General features: G+C 37.2%; 1 non-coding gene across 1 annotated transcript; it reads right to left on the bottom strand.

Annotated features, from left to right (window-relative positions):
• Positions 1–4,478: 4,478 nt before the first annotated feature.
• Positions 4,479–4,585, bottom strand: LOC145118074 (small nucleolar RNA R71). The gene has a single exon (XR_013713058.1). It is a non-coding gene; the product is annotated as a small nucleolar RNA R71 (small nucleolar RNA).
• Positions 4,586–19,185: the final 14,600 nt, after the last annotated feature.

Genomic DNA, 19,185 nt, shown 5'->3' with positions numbered 1-19,185 from the left:
ATATGTGGTTCATATCTATTTTTTTACTCTGAAAGTTGTGTGCTTTATATTTATTTGTTGCAGTTTCGTCACTATTGCATCTAAAATGACTCTTTTGAACCCTTTTTTATTTTATATTAATATTATAAGTAAATGGGCCCCACCCACCCCTTCCTATATTTCTCATTACCTTCCAATTATCTTCCAAAAGAGTCAAAAGAACTAGATGTCAACGCAAACAACCTTGAAAATTAATACATTATGCAACCAAATGAAACTAGAATCTAAAACACCAATCGAAGCTCAAATGAAACCAGGATCGCAAAACTATATTAAAACCAATTAAACTGAATAAAAGGTAAATGTAAAAATCGATAAAAAAATAACTTGATCAAATGAAACCAAAATCTAAGACCTAAATCACATAATAGGTTCCAAACAACATGAAATTAACAAGAAATTATCATTTTCAAGAAAGCGCTACAAAATCCACATAAAGATGAATAGTGTTGGTGGATGCTTTAATGACATTATTCAATCTATTCCAACAAGAAAATATGGTTCCACATGTGACTTACATCAAATGTAAAATATAAAGAAAAAACACACAAATGTGGTGTGGTGGTTTTCTTGTGAAGGAGGAATTCTATATCTGCGAATTATAGTAAAAACTTCATCACATATTTAAAGCATAAACTAAAGCAAAAGGGGTGACGACGGTAGGGTGAGGGAAGTGATGTAGATGGTTTTGCAAATAAACTAAAGCAAAATGGGCGAGGATAGTGGGGTGAGGGCAGTGATGTAGTTGGTTTTGCAAAATGCATGGTGGCGAAAAGAGATGATGTGGTATGATGGGTTTCTTTCGAATAGAGATTTTTTTTATCATTTGGTGTCTTTTATAAACGAAAAAGGATGGAGACCGTCGAGTCGAGAAAGGTAAGAAACGAGTGAGTGAGGATGAGATTGGTTGAACCATCTTTAAATAATACTATAATGAATTATATAAAAAATATAAAAATAAGAAATAGAAATTAAGAAGATAATGGGTAATATCATTTCAGGTCTCTTAATGACGAAATCACCAATAAACAAATACCATAGATGCCATCTGAGGGGAAAAAAGAGTTAGAAACGAAGTCTACATATTGCCCCAGACCACAACGACTATCCATGCAGTTTATTGTAACACCCTGTTTCGGGTCATGTCTAAATTCAAGATTGTGGACAGGAACTCAATCATGTCAAGGCTTTTGGATTTAAGAAAGTAAATTTGGGCCTTATTAAAGGTTGATAATATTGGTTGTAACACCTTGATTTGTATGTTGGACCCAAAGGGAAGAAAGGGGAAAAATTATAGATCGGGCTTCTTGCGTAAATTAAGAAATTTAGTTCGATATGGTTTAAGTCAAAAGTAATGAGATAGGATTGTGGGGCTCTTCAATACATTTCCGAGAATATAAAGAACACCGAAAATAGAGTTGGAACGAAGAAGTTATGGCAGTTTGAAATTAAGATTGAAATGGGAGTTGGTAGTACGTCGGGTGTACATGATGTGTATGCAGGGTGTTCATCATTTAAGATGGACATGGACTTTTTCGAGTACACTAGGCGTACGTAAGGAGTACGCATGGCGTACTCATGCAGGTCCCAAACCCTAAATTTTATGGTTGAGCCCATATTTAAGGACCTTAAGTCCCATGAGGCCTCCCCATATTCAGTCTCTATCCTCCCCAACCAGCGTTTCAAAACCCTAATCCTTGATTAGCTTGTGTAAGCCTATTTTATGTGTTCTTAGTGCATAGTGAAAGAGTAGAAGTTTTTCTTTGAGGATTGTAGTTGCTAGAGCTTGAAGATCCAGAGCCTTCATCACTTTTACAAGCTTCTGGAGGTATAAAGCTCTAACCTTCATGATTCTATGGCTTAGATCTAGACTAGCTTTGATATTTGCATGCTTTGGGTCCCATGGTTTGGTTCTTGTGAGTAAAAGCTATTCCTGAGATCAAGTTCATCACTTTATGTTGTTTTTGAGGATCTTGTGTCATAAAAATGAAGTCTTTATTGCTATATTTCTCAATCATGCAAGAGTTTGAGGTTATTAAAGAGTGTTATGGACCAAGGGTTTGGTATTGGGCTCTATTGATATGTGCATATTTAGTTATATATTTTGTGTAGAATCTTAATACTTTTTGGCTATTTTATTGCAATTAATGAACAAAAGGTACTTAATTATGTTTAAATTATATTCTCAACCTAAAAGACATGCTCGGAAGCAAAAGGAAGTGGGAAATGCAATCGGAAGTCCGGGAATGGAAGAAAGAAGAAAAAGAGTCAAAAACCTGAAGAACTCGGCGAGTTGGACACCTACTCGACGATTAGGCATGAATATTCACGAAGTATCAAGTACCTTACCGCACACGGATTTTAAGTGAGGGACTCGGCGAGTCGCCCCTGTTTTCAGAAATCTATAAATAGGACATAATAGCCCGAAACTAAAGACTTCTCTGGAACCCTTGGAGACTGAATTACGATTGAGAGTATTGCTGGAGCCCTAGAAATCGAAAATCAATCCTAGCATCTAATTTTGAGGAGATCAAAAGGCACAATCTTATTCTCTTCTCTTAATCTAGTGTTTTTACCATGTTTAGATCATTAGGTTCAGTTTATGAGACGTTTTCTGCTATGATTATGAGCTAAAAACTTGTTTCTTCTGTTTAGGGTAGACAACTTTATGACTATGGTTTGATTTTGTGTTTGGATTAATTTAATTTGGTGAATTTTGTTTGATTAAGCTTGTTAAAGATCCTCATGTGTTGCCAATAACTATTTTATGTTAATTGTCAAGTGTATTAAGTTGCATGAACATCTCTTGATTGCTTGTCTCATATAATTTATCTGAAAACAATGTTATATGCCTAGAAATAGTGAACATGAAACTAGAGATTAATTAGAAAATAGGTAAGTCAATGTGTGAGCTTGTGTGACGAACCATCATACAAGAAGTTAATTGAATTAGCAATTTAATTAGCTAACTACAAGTCTTACTAAACCCGAATCAATAAACTAGGAAATTCATTAGTTTAACCAACTGGCCACTGTTTGAATTGATTTGTTTACTAAGAATTAGTAATAGTGAACATAAACCTAATCACATTAATTGGTAGCCAAAGATAAATTAATCCATTGCACGTGCCGTAAAATCAACCATAGGAATAAGTTAGTTGAAGCTGAATAGAAGTCTCCTTTAATATTGAATTTAGTTGATTTTTACTCGTTTTAGTTGTTAATTGCTTTGTTTAAGTGTTAGATAAGTGCTTAAGTTTCTAGTCTTGGAAAACTAGATAAAACCTCTTTTCTTTTATTAATTGTTTTTTTTAGATAATTTAGTAGTTAGTTTATTTACCATTCACTGTGTTCGATACCCTGCTTGCTTAATTATACCACCAATTGACAGGTACACTGCCTTTTGTGTGTCTTAATTATATTTAAAAAGTAGGACTAAAACTAGTGAAATAAACACACATCAAGTTTTTGGCGCCGTTGCCGGGGAACGGTTCTAAAATAAAATTTAATTGCTAGTATTATCGATCCTTTGTGTGGGATCTATCTTCCACAAAGTTACTGTTTTGGTAAATTAGTTATTAGGATTGAGTTTTAGTTTTTCTGTTTTTTGGATTTTAGTTCTAAATTTTTTTCTGATTTACCTTTGATTTGCCGTGTACAGACGCAGCTACTCGACGAGTCCATCGCAGCAATATTCTATTTTCATTTTTGGTTTTCTTTTGTTCTTTTTACACGTGTTTTCTATTTATTTCAGGTATTTTATGACCCGGGGATCGAACACATCTTTGGTACCACCTCTTGAAAATCCGGAATCAGCTTTGAGGATGGATAAGGAGAAGACCGTTGAAGAGACTAACCCGCCAAAGAAATCACCTTTCAAGGACCTTAAATCGTTCTTTGGAAAGAAGAAAATCAAGAAAGTAGGAGAGTCTAGAAACCAAAAGAGTGAAGAAAGCAAGATAGAAGGCTTTGGATTTAACCCCAATCCAAAAGAAACCGAAACCGAAACCGAAACCGAAGAAGGAAGCGACATAGAAGGCGAACCCGATAACACCAGGGCTAACATTGTCGATCTCACCATGGGTGAATACAAGAAGAGGCCGTGTAATGATACTGGGACGGGACTAGTGCAACCCGCAATTCCAGCAACTGTTACCTTTGAGCTAAAAGGCCACATTCTCGCTCAACTCAAGGACATCCCATTCTACGGGAAAGATCACGAAGACGCGTACAAGCACATCGACAAGGTCAACGACATAGCCAACTATTTCAACATCCCGAACGTTCCTCGTGAGACTGTTTTGCTTCGTATGCTACCGGTCACATTTAAAGGGGCTGCGAAAGATTGGCTGAAATCACTTCCCCTAGGATCCATCACCACATGGGCAAAAATGCGTGAAGAGTTCATTGACCAATTTTGCTCTCCTTCGAAAATAGAAAATTTGAAGAAAGCCATTGCCAACTTCGAGCAACAATCGAGTGAATCATTATATGAGGCGTGGGAGAGATACAAAAGTTTGTTGAGGAACTGCCCCCACAATGACTTGAACGTTCAACAAGAAGTCTCCATTTTCTATGATGGAGTAAATGTTACCACTAGACAACTCCTTGACTCTCAAGGCCCATTGAAAAAGAAAAATCCGACGGAAGTTAAGGAACTCATTGAAGAATTCTATAAGCACTCTAGAGAATATCATAACCCAAGGAATGACTGAACTCGAGGGGTGGTGAACTCTATTTCTGATGACATGGCAGCAATGATGGCAAAATTAGAGAGCATGGATCGAAGAATGACTAAGATGGACCAATCCATCCATGCCATTAGAGTAGGATGTGATAACTGTAGAGGGCCTCATCTTACTAAAGATTGTGATCTTGATGTGAACGGGAATCGAAAAGGCCAAGTGTGCTATTCAAGTGGTGATAGATACGATGATGATTGGCGAAAACCCAAGAAAGAATGGCTACCTTATGATGAGTACAAGAAGGAGAAGGAGGAAAATTATAAGAAAAAAGCAAGAGGTTTTTATCAAAAGGGGGAGTCGATGCAAGAAAAGAAATCTGATTTGGAAGATATGCTTACAAGATTCGTAGCCGCGTCCGAGAAAAGGCATAACGATACCGATGCTGCAATAAAATATCAACAAAACATGTTAATAGAACACCAAATTATGATGAAAGATCAACAAGCTCTGCTTAGGAATCAACAAGCCTCCATTCTCAACATAGAAAAGAAGCTAGGCCAACTTGCACAACAAGTGAACGAAAGACAACCGGGTAGACTTCCTAGTAATACCGAAAATAATCCGAAAGGCGCACATGTAAACATTGTGACAACTAGGAGTGGGAAGATAATTACTCCTCTGGACCCTATTCATAAAGAAGATCCTAAATTGGTGCAAGAGGAAAAGAGTCAGAAAACCAAAAGTCGCAAGAACCCGACTCGACTCGCCGAGTCGCAGACATGGACTCGACGAGTCCCCCACCTGAACAGAAGAATAAGCCTCCTATTAACCCATATCAGCCTCCATTTCCTTTTCCAGGCCGAGCTAGACAAGATAAGCACGATATTGATTATCAAAAATTCCTGGAACATATAAAAGCTCTTCAAATTAATATGCCCTTCATCGAGGCGATTGCACAAATGCCCAAGTATGCCAAATTCTTAAAGGAGCTTCTTACAAATAGAAAGAAGATGGAAGAGGTGAAGAAGGTGGTTCTCAATGAAAATTGTTCAGCAGCCATGTTGAACAAACTACCTAAGAAGATGGGTGACCCGGGTAGTTTGACCTTGCCTTGCCAATTCGGAAATTTATCAACTATTCATGCATTGGCTGATTCGGGGGCTAATGTTAACCTTATGCCATACTAATTCTTTAAGAAATTAGACCTTCCAGAGCCAAGGCCAATTCGAATGGCAATTCAGTTAGCAAATAAAACAGTGACATTTCCAAGGGGAATATGCGAAGACCTATTGGTGAAAGTAGATAAGTTTGTGTTCCCCGCGGACTTCATAGTACTAGACATGGAAGCGGATCCTCAAGTCCCAATCATTCTTGGAATACCTTTCCTCAATACCGCGAGTGCTATAGTGGACATTTGAGATTCTAAACTTACCCTTCGGGTGGGAGACGAATCAGTTACATTTGGAGTTGATCAAGCCATGAAGCAGGCAATATATAGTGATGACACCGCATTTTCGGTTGACATGTTGGAAGAATTAATGGAAGAATGGGAAGAAGACAAGCCAAGCAAGTCAACCACTGCCTTTGACGATGATTTTGATGCTGAGAGAGACCTGATGGAGATAGAGAGACTACTCGAAGAAGCTGAATATAATGAATTAATCAGAAGTGCTGAAGGCCCGACTCGCCGAGTCGCAGTCACTGACTAGACGAGTCCATGTGAGAAATCGCGATCAGACACGACTTTTGGCCTGGACTCGATGAGTCCCCTCATTGAACTCGATGTGTTCAGTGTACAGAAAATGAAATCAGAGCTGAAAACTTTGCCTGATCATTTAGAGTATGCATTTCTTGAAGAAGGTGAACAAAAACCTGTAATTATAGTTTCTGACCTCACCAAATCTGAGAAGGAAGCGTTAGTCCGAGTCTTAAAGAAGAGAAAGAATGCCATTGCATGGAAAATCACTGATATTAAAGGGATAAGTCCCTCCTATTTCTCTCACAAGATCAACGTGGAAGAAGGAGCAAAGCCGGTAGTGTAACGTCAAAGGCGGTTGAACCCGAACATGCAAGAAGTGATCAAGAAGGAGGTGGTCAAGCTTTTAGACGCGGGAATCATATACTCCATTTCCGATAGTACATGGGTTAGTCCAGTTCAAGTGGTGCCTAAGAAAGGAGGGATGACGGTAGTGACAAACGAGAAGAACGAGCTCATACCAACTCGAATGGTAACCGGTTGGCGAGTGTGCATCGATTACCGAAAGCTAAACGATGCCACTCGTAAAGACCACTTTCCCCTTCCTTTTATTGATTAAATGCTTGAAAGATTATGTGGCCATAGTTATTAGTGTTTCCTAGATGGATTTTCGGGTTACTTCCGAATACCCATAGACCCAATTGACCAAGAAAAGACTACTTTCACTTGCCCAAGTGGGACTTTTGCTTATCCCCGCATGCCTTTTGGGTTATGCAATGCGCCTGCGACCTTTCAAAGATGCATGAAGGCGATTTTCCATGACATGGTGGAAAAGTTTATGGAAGTATTTATGGATGACTTTTCTGTTTTTGGCTCTTCTTTTCATGATCGTCTTAATAACCTTGACTTGATGCTTGCTAGGTGTGAAAAGACCGATCTAGACTTAAATTGGGAAAAATGTCACTTTATGGTTAAAGAAGGAATAGTCTTAGGTCATAAGGTATCCATGGCGGGGATTGAAGTGGATCGGGCAAAAATTGAAACTATTGCTAAATTACCCCCACCGACTAATGTGAAGGGCATTAGGACTTTTTTAGGGCACGCGCGTTTTTACCGCCGTTTTATAAAAGATTTTTCTAAAATAACTAGACCTCTTACTCAATTACTTTTAAAAGATGCACCTTTTAACTTTTCTAAAGACTGTCTAGCGGCCTTTGAAATTTTAAAAGAAAAATTAACTAATGCCCCGATCATTATAGCCCCGAATTGGAACCTGCCCTTTGAAATAATGTGTGACGCAAGCGATTTTGCTTTAGGAGTCGTGCTTGGACAAAGGCTTGATAAGCACTTTCGACCCATTTATTATGCAATCAAGACTTTAAATCCGGCCCAAGAATTATTAGCCGTGGTGTATGCCTTTGACAAATTCCGCCCTTATCTCATTTTATCTAAAACAACTGTTTTCAATGACCACTCTGCTATTAAGTATTTGTTTGCCAAGCAGGATGCAAAGCCAAGATTGATCCGATGGGTGCTTTTACTACAAGAATATGACATCGAGATCAAGGATAAGAAAGGGATGGAGAATGTAGCTGGTGACCATCTTTCTAGATTGGAAAATCCAGAAATGGAAGAGGAGGACAACATGGGTATTGAAGATAACTTTCTGGAAGAGTATTTGATGGTGGTCATGGAGGAAGAACCATGATATGTGGATATTGCAAATTACTTGGCTGGCGAATACCTTCCAAAAGGCCTCACTCATCAACAAAAGAAGAAGCTCTTTTCAAAAATTAAATATTATTTCTGGGATGAGTCATATCTTTTTAGGAGCTGTGCGGATGGAATCATAAGAAGATGCATTTTTGGCAAGGAAATTCGGGACATATTAGAGCATTGCCACAATGGACCGGCAGGAGGACATCATGGGATCCAATACACTGCTAAAAAGTGTTTGATGTTGGTTTTTATTGGCCTACTATCTTCAAAGATGATGCTAATCACGTACGGGAATGTGATGCTTGCCAAAGAACGGGTAATATATCGGCAAGAAATGAAATGCCCCAAAGAAATATTCAAGTTTTTGAAATCTTTGATGTATGGGGTGTGGATTTCATGGGACCATTTCCTTCATCCAAAGGTGTAACACTAGTCAAAATAGGTCAATAATAATCACATGTGATTATGCCAATTATGTAATGTGATGTTGTTAAACTAGTAATGTGATAAAATTACTATGTAGTTCATGATAAATTCTAATACAAATATGAACTTTCTTTATCATACAACTCAAGGTATATGTCCATACGATTCCAAAACTATAGAGAACGTCCGAATCTGACTTTGCGTGAAGAAGTTATGATAACCGAACACTATAAATCTATATAATAAGAGGATTTTAAAATAGACTTAGAAATAGCTATTGAAGTCTAAAAGATAGTTGTAGTACTCGTAAATACCTACGCGTGGATATAAAGAACGTAAAAAACGGAGTTCGTATGCGAAAGTTACGACCTTCCGAAGATACGGCTGTCAGAAACCCTAATCTGACTGAACTCACGACGTGAGCATAGAAAATCATGACGTGAGGAGTCAAATTGCCATATTTCGGACCTAGAAGATGCATGACGAGGCTACGAAGGGATAAGCTCTAAGCTGACGATGTGAACAATGACATTTCACGACGTGAGGTGTCATATGCCACCTTCGGAAGCTAGAAGACGGATGGGAAGTCTACGAAGAGATAAGTTCTAAACTCACAACGTGAACAAGAAGTTTCTCACTTCGTGAGGGCCAAAAATCCTCCTATAAATAGCAAGTCCGGCCTTCTCTTTCCTTACACCTAAATTTCTTCTCTCTCTCTCTCTCTCATTTGCTGAAGCCCTCTTGCATCTCGAGCCCGGCGACCTCGTACCGCTGACCGTTTCTGCTTAGATTACATAAAATCACGCTACTAAGGTGAGTTTCACGACCCCACTTTCTAATATTTTTGGGGGAAACGCATGCTAAATATTGTATATACGTTACTATTATGTCTATATGATAGTATATTAGTATCAATGTAGATAGTTATATTAACCGGGATATAGTTGTTCTAAATATAATATTTTGAATATATACAACTATTATCAACTTGGTAGAATGTTCTTGTACTAATGTAGATCTTGAGTTATACTTAGGATTCTATATATATTTCGTGTGCGATATAGTTCCAGAGTTATACTCAGAAGTTCTATATGTTAATTGATATGTACGTTGTTATTATTGGTTTTATGTCAAGATAAAACTAGGAACGTTATATGTTTTTATTAATGGTTTTATGTTAAGATAAAACTAGGAACATTATATGTTGTTATTATTGGTTTTATGTTAAGATAAAAACCTGGTTTTAACTCAAAGTTATAGCTATTATACTGCCTAAGTATTATAAATATTAGGAGTAATCTTTAAAGCATAGTCTAATAACTTAGGGTTTTAGACACGAATATGATTTTACTACTAGAACTAACGGAACTCGACAAGTATACATGAGTTATTGTATTCATCAACTAAGATTGGAAATCTTAGGGAAAATCCTCTGACCTGTAACCGTTAATCCCGTGTGAGCGAGGAAGTCGTGTATGAATAAGATACGGGTTGACAACCCTACTCGTGGTTGCCAGCTACAACCCAACGGTTTGCGAGTGACGAACTGTCCTTTTATTTGTTTATTGTTTCGACATTGATGAAGCGTGTGGAGCTTATCTTAACATGCAAAACTTTTAGCATCAGGCAGAGGTTTGAAACTAGTCATATAGCCGCGGTTACGGACTCATGGTAGCAAATTGTTAGAAGCATTATACTTTTTCGTTATACAAGTATTAATGTTAAGTATAAGTTTCCCAAACACTTATACTCTAAGTACAAGAAACTGGTAGGTTTACTACTTGTATATTAAGTAGATAATTATACCTAGCACACATACTCGTATAGAATTGAAATAAGATTTATACGTAGCTTTTTTTCTCGTATAGAATTGAAATAAGATATATATGTAGCCATTTTTACTCGTATAGAATTGAAATAAGATTTATACATAGTAACCTACGTTTGTATGGAATTACAAACATTTATATTTATAATGTATGAGACTTATAGGTATATACTTATTTGGTAAGTAAACCATTATATCTAGGATATATATACTAAACGTTGGAGAGTCAAAATGATACTTTCAAAACTATATTTTTGAACTTGGAAAATGTATTATTTTTATATGGAGTCAAAACCTGTGGACTCACCAACTTTATGTTGACGTATTTTAAAATGCATGTGTTTTCAGGAAGTTGATAACTATGATACAAGAAATGACGTTACACTGCCCGGTGTTTCCGCCGACGGCCGGGGTGTGACAGATTGGTATCAGAGCTATTAACTATAGTGAATTAGTACTTTCTTAGGAAAGCAAGACTATAGTTTAGGGCTTACTCTGTTAGGTTTAGGTATATCCCTTAGCCTAAAAATATAAAGTATTGTTAGTTATACTACTAAAGGACTACTTACGGGAGCGGTGACAGGATAGACATGTCGCTTGGGTTGCTGGATTTCAGAACGGCTATATGCTAAAATGATCCTGGCCTCTGACTGTCGTGACTGGCCGGTGCCTTATCAGCTAGCCCTGAAGTAACGAACAATAATTAATAGAGCATGAATATAACAAATATAGAGTCATATATGAAGATTCAGACCCGCGATGATAATACACCTAAATACCCGGAATGTTTTTGATATCAAGGATTTAGATCAGATATTCCAACTAAAGTTCATATGTGCATAGATCTTATCACAACTAGGTGTAGGTGTACAACTATATTTTATTATGATCAGATCATATGAACTATATAAATTGGGAGTAATATTTGATAGACTAAATACTTGGTGATCCAAAATATATAGGAACTAAAATGCCTAGAAGAAATAGCGCTCGGCTAAACCTTAACCAACGACGAGAACCACAACAACAACAATCGCAACCACCACCACCAGAAACAAACCCTCCAATAAGTCCAGCAGAACTTGAAGAAATCATAGCTCAGAGAATCGTTGCAGCTCTAGCTATTGTCACAAGAGGAGGAGTTTGAAATGAAGGCAATGTAGGGACTGCCAGAATGTGTACCTACAAAGACTTTATGAATTTCAAACCAAGGAAGTATGCTGGAAAACTCCCATGGTGCACTCAGTGTAATCGCCATCATCTAGGTAACTGTTCATGGTGCAGTTAATGTAACCATCAGCACGTAGGTGACTGTTATATTTGCATGAAGTGCAAAAAGAAGGGACACACTGCCAGTTACTGCAGGAGCACGACACCTACAACAAAAAATCAAGGAACAAACGTTGGAACAAGCTATGATAGAGGAAGAGCATGTTTTGAGTGTGGCAGAATTGGACATATCAAGAAGGAATGTCCAAAGTTAAGGAGTCAAGGAAGTTAGGTTGTGGTAGGGCATTCGTAATAGGAAGCAAGGAAGTTATCCAGGACCCTTCAGTGGTATCTGGTACAATATAAATTTCGGGACAAAATTATTCTAACGGGGGGAAAATGTAACACTAGTCAAAATAGGTCAATAATAATCACATGTGATTATGCCAATCATGTAATGTGATGTTGTTAAACTAGTAATGTGATAAAATTACTATGTAGTTCATGATAAATTCTAATACAAATATGAACTATCTTTATGATACAACTCAATTTATATGTCCATACGATTCCACAAAATATAGAGAACGTCTGAATCTGACTTCGCGTGAAGAAGTTATGATAACTGAACACTATAAATCTCTATAATAAGAGGAATTTAAAATAGACTTAGAAATAGCTATTTAAGTCTAAAAGAGAGTTGTAGTACTCGTAAATACCTACGCGTGGATATAAAGAACGTCAAAAACGGAGTTCGTATACGAAAGTTACGACCTTCCGAAGATACAGCTGTCAGAAACTCTAATCTGACTGAACTCACGACGTGAGCATAGAAACTCATGACATGAGGAGTCAAATTGCCACATTTCAGACCTAGAAGAGGCGTGACGAGGCTACGAAGGGATAAGCTCTAAGCTCACGACGTGAACAATGATATTTCACGACGTGAGGAGTCATATGGCCACCTTCGGAAGCTAGAAGACGGATGGCAAGTCTACGAAGAGATAAGTTCCAAACTCATGACGTGAACAAGGAGTTTCTCACGTCGTGAGGGCAAAAAATCTTCCTATAAATAGAAAGTCCGGCCTTCTCTTTCCTTACACCTGAATTTCTTCTCTCTCTCTCTCATTTGCTGAAGCCCTCTTTCATCTCGAGCCCGACGACCTCGTACCGCTGACCGTTTCTGCTTAGATTACATAAAATCACGCTATTAAGGTGAGTTTCACGGCCCCACTTTCTAATATTTTCGGAGGAAAATGCATGCTAAATATTGTATATACGTTACTATTATGTCTATATGATAGTATATTAGTATCAACGTAGATAGTTATATTAACCGGGATATAGTTGTTCTAAATATAATATTTTGAATATATACAACTATTATCAACTTGTTAGCATGTTCTTGTACTAATGTAGATTTTGAGTTATACTTAGGATTCTATATATATTTTGTGTGCGATATAGTTCCAGAGTTATACTCGGTAGTTCTATATGTTAATTGATATGTACATTGTTATTATTGGTTTTATGTCATGATAAAACTAGGAACGTTATATGTTGTTATTATTGGTTTTATGTTAAGATAAAACTAGGAACATTATATGTTGTTATTATCGGTTTTATGTTAAGACAAAAACCTGGTTTTAACTCAAAGTTATAGCTATTATACAGCCAAAGTATTTAAAATATTAGGAGTAATGTTTAAAGCATAGTCTAATAACTTAGGGTTTTAAACACGAATATGATTTTACTACTAGAACTAACGGAAATCGACAAGTCTACATGAGTTATTGTATTCATCAACTAAAATTGGAAATCTTAGGGAAAATCCTCTGACCTGTAACCGTTAATCCCGTGTGAGCGAGGAAGTCGTGTATGAATAAGATACGAGTTGACAACCCCACTCGTGGTTGCTAGCTACAACCCAACGGTTTGCGAGTGACGAACTGTCATTTTATTTGTTTATTGTTCCGATGTTGATGAAGCGTGTGGAACTTATCTTAAGATGTGAAACTTGTAGCATCAAGCAGAGGTTGGAAACTAGTCATATGGCCGCGGTTACGGACTCGTTGTAGCAAATTGTTAGAAGCATTATACTTTGTCGTTATACAAGTATTAATGTTAAGTATAAGTTTCCCAAACACTTATACTCTAAGTACAAGAAACGGGTAGGTATACTACTTGTATATTAAGTAGATAATTATACCTAGCACAGATACTCGTATAGAATTGAAATAAGATTTATACGTAGCTGTTTTTACTCGTATAGAATTGAAATAAGATTTATACGTAGCCATTTTTACTCGTATAGAATTGAAATAAGATTTATACGTAGTAACATATGTTTGTATGGAATTACAAACATTTATATTTATAATATATGAGACTTATAGGTATATACTTACTTGGTAAGTAAACCATTATACCTAGGATATATATACTAAACGTTGTAGAGTCAAAATGATACTTTCAAAACTATACTTTTGAACTTGGAAAATGTATTATTTTTATATGGAGTCAAAACGTGTGGACTCACCAACTTTATGTTAACGTATTTTAGAATGCATGTGTTTTCAGGAAGTTGATAACTATGATACAAGAAATGACGTTACACTGCCCGGTGTTTCCGCCGACGGCTGGGGTGTGACAAAAGGCAGCAAATACATACTAGTGGCGGTGGATTATGTGTGAAAGTGGGCGGAAGCGCAAGCATTACCCACTAATGATGCAAGGGTTGTGGTAAAATTCTTGAAAAAATTATTTTCTAGATTTGGAGTGCCAAAGGCGTTAATAAGTGATAGGGGGTACCCATTTTGCTAATGATCAATTAGCAAAAGTGTTGCAAAAATATGGGGTACACCATAGATTTTTAACACCTTACCATCCACAAACAAATGGGCAAACCGAAATTACAAATAAGGCACTAAAAAGGATATTGGAGAAATCGGTTGGAAATAATAGAAAAGGGCGGACAAATTGGATGATGCACTTTGGGCATTTAGGACCGCATTCAAGACACCCATTAGAACCACACCTTATAGGCTAGTGTATGGTAAAAATTGCCATTTACCCGTGGAGCTTGAACACAAAGCCTATTGGGCTTTGAAAACATGCAATTTCGAGCCAAATGAGTTGCGTGCAAATCGACTCTTGCAAATGAATGGTTTGGAAGAATTGAGAAATGAGTCTTACACTAACTCATTAATTTATAAAGACAAGACCAAGAGATGGCATGATGCAAGTTTGAAGGGTAATAAAGAGTTTGAGGAAGGAAAAAAAGTTCTCTTGTATAATTCAAGGTTAAAACTCTTTCCGGGAAAATTACGCACTCGTTGGATCGAGCCTTTCTTAATAAAACATGTCTTTCCATACGGGGTTATTGAGCTATGGAGTAAAGATGAGTCAAGCTTCAAAGTCAATGGGCATCGGGTTAAGAGATATGAAGAAGGAATGCCAAAGGATGAAGGACTTGAAGAAGGGTTAGACTTGGAGGAAGCCGCTGAAACGTAGAGCGGGTAGGAGTCCAGCTAAAGACTCCTAAAAAAGAAGCGCTTACGGGAGGCAACCCGATACTAGAGTTTGCTTTCTTTTTACCTTTCTTTTTCGTTTTATTTTTCGTCTTTTATTGGTTTTCTTAGGGTATACCAATCTAAATCTTCTTATTAGCTTAACATGATTGCTTGAGGACAAGCAAGGCTTAAGTGTGGGGTGTGATGGAATAAATTTAAGAAACACAAAAAAATTTCAAACAGAGTCAAAAACTCGTCGAGTCGGTACACCTACTCGGCGAGTCCAATCGAGAATTCGCGACATTTCTACAAAATCACGCATCGGCTCGTCGAGTCGGTACACCTACTCGACGAGTCCACGTGTTAACCAGAAAAAAATATCTTTTTTTTTTACATTCTGTAAATTAGGGTTTTAACCCTAAAGTAAAACTCATTCTCACTTAGCCACCACAGCCGACACTTGCCGAGCAAAAGGTTCTCCAAGCAACATCTCCAATTTCTTGTGATTTTGTCACACCCCCAAACCAAGGATGGCGGAAACGTCCGGGGGTGGAGGACTTCATGTATAGTATCACAACAACGAGTATAATAGTGCTCAAAGTAAATACAATCATCATAAATATAATTGAAAAGGTTACACAATAGTATATGTTTACATGTTTCAAAATCAATTACATTATGATGACAAAATGAACTATTTGACGATTTAACGCCCCATCCTCAAAATGTTGTTGATTTCCTATTTCACTAATTTCCTGAGAATACAAGTAGTTTTGAAAAGTGTCAACAATTAAGTTGGTGAGTTCATAAGAGTTTTATTTGAGAAATAAGCCATTTTCCTTGTAAAAGCGATAGACTATGATTCCAGAAAATCCAATATTTTCTTTACTAAGTATGAAATGAAATATCCTATGTTATGCAATAATGTACCCTAGAAATACCCGTAGAATCCTTCAATAATCACCCAGTGTATATAAGTTATATAAAATTTAAGTTAAATAAACCGTTGGATATAATAGGTCTGCCCTAGGTCCACAACCAAACAAGGAACAGGAAGTAAGGCGGGCCCACCAATTCTAAGTCGATTACAACTCAATTTTATATAACTCTAACATGTACACTTAGCAATTATATCTGAAAAGTAACAATTCTAGATGATATGTAGTTTTAATACCATAAAACCATTTTGTAAAAACCCGGTACTTTGTAATGTACCCCTTTTTGTATAAACCCGGTACTTTGTATTCGTACCCCATTTATATGAAAACCCGGTACTTATTAATGTACCCCTTTTTGTATAAACCCGGTACTTTGTATTTGTATCCCATTTATATGAAAACCCGGTACTTTGTAATGTACCCCTTCTTGTATAAACCCGATACTTTGTATTCGTACCCCATTTATATGAAAACCCGGTACTTTGTAATGTACCCCTTTTTGTATAAACCCGGTACTTTGTAATGTACCCCTTTTTGTATAAACCCGGTACTTTGTAATGTACCCCTTTTTGTATAAACCCGATAATTTGTAATGTACCCCTTTTTGTATAAACCCGGTACTTTGTAATGTACCCCTTTTTGTATAAACCCGGTACTTTGTATTCGTACCCCATTTATATGAAAACCTTTGTAATGAGTTCGTAATGTAAATGAAACATAAACTATACCTATTATAGTTTATCATAATGTTTGTAATGTATATGCAACCTAACTATACCTATTATAGTATAGCATATTTGTTTGTGGTGTATAATAGACTTAACTATACTTATTATAGTTTATTATAATTATTTGTAGTGGTAGTAACCCTTTGTATATGATTCATACCTTTAAACTAAGGTAAATAATATGTACTATCAGTAACATGTATTCAAATAATACTACACACCTTGCTCAGGAAGTTACAAGGTGTAAATAGGATTGTTAACAATTTTATAGTTTTTAACTTTTCTGTTACTGCTATTGGAAAATTTATAGAAAAGTCGTCGGAGGTATCCATGATTTAAGTAGAGAGAAGGAGAAATAATCATGTGAGGAGTGATATTACTTACTAGGAGTAGATGAAGAACTTTGTGATCAGCCTTGAAATTTCGAGATTAGAGAGGGATAGTGAGAGAGAATGAGTTTTTGCTTCTTGGAGGAGTGTGAGTGAAATGGGAGGAGAGATAAGGATTTTTCTATCCTTGATTCAAAGTGTTTGGCTGAAAAGAGTGGGAAAAGGACGATGGAATGACCATGTATGGTGGAATAGTGACCGGGGATGGTCATGGAGTGGGTGTAGAGGGTTGCTTGTGTCATAACTCAAAGGTAAAGTCAACACTCCACCAAAATACACCCACTAAATTTTACTCTTGGATAAAGATTATCCTCAAAATGTGATTAAAATATGAATATTTAAGGTCTTATCTGTCAAAATATAAGTTTGGGTGAAAATCCCACGTTAAAATAATGAAAAACGGGTTTAAAACGAAGATTGGGTCAAAAACCGGGAAGAAAATGGAAAATCCGAAGTCAGGGGCGAGGTTCGGTCTTAGAAGCATTAGAACCGAAGGTAGGGTTCGGTTGGTGTATTGGAACAGAGAGTGAGGGGTTTCGGTCCGAGCAGGTCTCGCAGGCCCACTCATCAGAAGGGACCGAAGGTGAAGCTGGCTAGCGGTTCGGTCCGAAGGAACCTTCGGTGTTCCGAGGTTCGGTTCTAATAGGAGCTTCGGCTTTAAGAGGGTTTCGCTCCTATTAGAGGGTTCGGTCCTTAAGCTAGGTTCGGCTCCTTAAGGCAGTTTTTCGCACAAACTTCCATTTTCGAGCGATTTTCGACTAAATTAAGGGTCAGGATGCCCCGAGCGATTATAAGAAGTTGAGAGAGATTTGGGAGAGATTTCACATACTTGGAGAGATTTCTCATACTTAGAGAGATTTGGGAGAGATTTCACATACTTGGAGAGATTTCTCATACTTAGAGAGATTTGGGAGAGATTTCTCATGCTTAGAGAAATTTGGGAGAGATTTCACATACTTGGAGAGATTTCTCATACTTAGAGAGATTTGGGAGAGATTTCTCATGCTTAGAGAGATTTGGGAGAGATTTCACATACTCGGAGAGATTTCTCATACTTAGAGAGATTTGGGAGAGATTTCACATACTTGGAGAGATTTCTCATACTTAGAGAGATTTGGGAGAGATTTCTCATGCTTAGAGAGATTTGGGAGGGATTTCACATACTTGGAGAGATTTCTCATACTTAGAGAGTTTTGGGAGAGATTTCTCATACTTAGAGAGATTTTGGAGAGATTTCACATACTTGGAGAGATTTCTCATACATAGAGAGATTTGGGAGAGATTTCTCATACTTAGAGAGATCTGGGAGAGATTTCACATACTTGGAGAGATTTGAGATAGAGAGAGATAGAGCGAGAGAGGTTTGAGAGAGACTTCGTTTGTGACCTTTTTGGTTGTTTGGCTTCGTAACGCAAGATTTGTACATCCCGTTAAGTCTCGTTATAAATGTTATACGCCCCCGAGGGGTATGGAATAATGTTTTATCGAGTAGTTTCATCACTTGCCCTGATTAGGGTCTAGAATTTCCGAACACGTGAAAACTCTAGGTGATACTTTGTATTAAGATTGCGAGTTGTACAATAAGAAACATAATGGAAACCCTAATATACAAGGGTTAGATGAGTTGACCGGTTTGACTCGTTGACTTTAGTTGACTTTGACGTGACCAAAAATTGACGGTTGTCACATCATCCCCCCGTTAGAAAGAATTTCGTCCCGAAATTAGCACTTTGACCGGGACTTCGAGAGTTGGGGAAAGATGTGGGTACTTTTCGTAGTACAAGAAATTGATATGGCGGGGACCAATCCGCCTGATGTTAAATAACGACCTTGGAATTTCTTATTGTAACTTGAGCTGGGTCGATTTAAAAGGAGTTATTGTTTTGGAATGATAGTGTATTCTATGTGTGCCTTTATGCTCCCCGTTTGATCCTTGTTGTTACTATTACGAATACTCCAGGTTGTAGTTAGTGAGTACTAGTATTATGAATGCTTCAACAATTTGTGATGAAATTT

The sequence above is a fragment of the Lactuca virosa genome, chromosome 5, assembly GCF_052849685.1.
Source record: "Lactuca virosa cultivar CGN04683 chromosome 5, Lactuca_virosa_CGN04683_v6, whole genome shotgun sequence".
In the NCBI taxonomy this organism is placed as follows: domain Eukaryota; kingdom Viridiplantae; phylum Streptophyta; class Magnoliopsida; order Asterales; family Asteraceae; genus Lactuca; species Lactuca virosa.
This window is presented reverse-complemented; position numbering and strand designations above follow the sequence as displayed.